This window comes from Penaeus japonicus, unplaced genomic scaffold, assembly GCF_977035675.1.
Source record: "Penaeus japonicus unplaced genomic scaffold, GWHDUDI00000001_assembly GWHDUDI00000004, whole genome shotgun sequence".
Classification (NCBI taxonomy): domain Eukaryota; kingdom Metazoa; phylum Arthropoda; class Malacostraca; order Decapoda; family Penaeidae; genus Penaeus; species Penaeus japonicus.
Window position 1 is genome coordinate 19,924,765 of NW_028234406.1, and position 2,500 is coordinate 19,927,264.

A 2,500-nucleotide genomic window follows, 5' to 3' on the forward strand; every position below is an offset into this window, starting at 1 on the left:
CAGTGCGTTGCTTAACAGACAAAGATACAGACAGTCAGAGGCACATGAACAGACAGACAGCCTAGCTGCCAGATACACAGACAGAAAGAGCCAGAGTAAAGTACGAGAGAAGGACATGTAAATAAAAAAGAGGGAATGAAATATAAAGTGAGAGGAAGAGAATGAGAGAGAGAGAGAGAGAGAGGAAGGGAGTGATAGAGAAAGAGGAAGAGAGAGAGAAAGAGAGAGAGAGAGGGAAAAAGAGAGAGAGAGAGAGGAAGAGAGTGATAAATAAAGAGGAAGAGAGGAAGGGAGTGATAGAGAGAGAGATGGGGGGAAGGGGAAGGGTCGAGATAAGCGCAGCAGACAACATCCACTGCGGCGCGTTTCCAAGGTCAACAAGTTACCACGGGCGGCCGAAGCTACGCGAACGCCTCTCTCAGACGCACGCTGACGTGACCGGATTGCATGCAGGATTGCAGGTGCCGCCACGAACGCCAAGCCAGGCTGCTGCTCTGTGCCCCGGGCGAGGGGATTGACACGAGTGGCTACTCACCGATGCTACTGTCTTGCATTCCTCTCGGCGTCTCGGTAATGGCGGTGGCATGGTTTGCGGAAATGGGCGCGTATGGACGAATAGAGGGCGGGTTTTATTTTTTTTTTCTTGTTTTTTTTTCTAATGGCTGTTATTCTTATGGTTGTTGCTATTAGGGTTTATTTTATTTTTCATTGTTTTTCTTTCTTTATCTTATCATTATTACTATTGTTATTATCATTATTATTATCATTATTATTATTATCATTATCATTATTATCATTATAATCATTATCGTCAGTATTATTACCACTGTTATAATCATTGCTAGTGTTGTTATTATCATCATAATTATTATTATTATCATGAACATCATATTCATTATCATTGTTACTATCATCGATATTGTTATTATCATTATATCACCACCATTGTATTTATTATGATTACTATTCTTATCATTGTTATCAATAAAATCATCGTCATTATTATTATCATCATCATCATCATCATTATCATAATATTCATTACTATTAGTCTTGTTGTTATTATCCTTATTATTATTGTTGTTGTTGTCATTATTATTATCATCTTTATCATTTTCTTTTTTATCATTGTTATCAGTATGATTTTCATTTTCATTATCACCATCATTATTACTATCATTTTCATTATTATTACTATCATCATTATGAATAATAATATCCTTATCATCACCATCATCATTATCATCCTAATTATCATAATCATTGTTATCATTATCCTCATCATTATCATGATTATCATTATCATTTTCATTATTATTATCATCATTATTATTTTTATTACTATTATTATTTTCATTATTGTTGTTGTTGTTGCTGTTACCATTATCATTGATAATATTGCTATAGTTATTATTGTTTTGTCATCTTTATTGTCATCATTATTATCAATATCATTATCGATATCATTATCATTATTAGTATCGTAATTATTGATGTTATCATCGGCATTGTCATTACCATTATCAATACTATCAACAGTGCTATCATAATCATTATTGCCAATATTATTATTGTTATTATTAAATTTTTCATTGTTATTATAATGATCCTTATACCTCTACTATTACTTTCCAGCAGGGGCCGCTTTTACTTCGACAAAATCCTTTTCATTGCTATCTTCTTATTCTTATTCTTATTATTATTATTATTATTATTCATCTATTTCTTTCTTCTTATTCTTCTTCATCTATTTCTTTCTTCTTCTTCTTCTTCATCTATTTCTTTCTTCTTTTTCTTCTTCATCTATTTCTTTCTTCTTCTTCGTCTTCTTTCTTCTTCTTCTTCTTCATCTATTTCTTTCTTCTTCTTCTTCTTCTTCATCTATTTCTTTCTTCTTCTTCTTCTTCTTCTTCATCTATTTCTTTCTTCTTCTTCTTCTTCATCTATTTCTTTCTTCTTCTTCTTCTTCATCTATTTCTTTCTTCTTCTTCTTCTTCATCTATTTCTTTCTTCTTCTTCTTCTTCTTCATCTATTTCTTTCTTCTTCTTCTTCTTCATCTATTTCTTTCTTCTTCCTCTTCATCATCTATTTCTTTCTTCTTCTTCTTCTTCTTCTTCATCTATTTCTTTCTTCTTCTTCGTCTTCTTCTTCATCATCTCTTTTTTTTCTTCTTCTTTCTTCATCATCATCATCATTATCATCATCATCACCATCATCATCAACATCATTTTAATCATCATTATCATCCTTACCTCACCCTTTTCTCCTTTACTATTATCATTATCATCATTTTTTGTTATCCTCATCTTCATCTTCCTGTGGTCATCGTTTTTCTTTTGGTTTATCTGTCATTTTTTCCTCTCCATCTCTCTTCTTTCTCTCTTGTTTTTCTTCCTTTTCTTTCGCCCCCCTCCCCTCCTCTTCTTTATTTTGTTTATTATTTTTCTGTTTTTTTTTCCTCCTCTTCCTTTTTTTTTCCTTTTCCCTTATTTTTCTTCA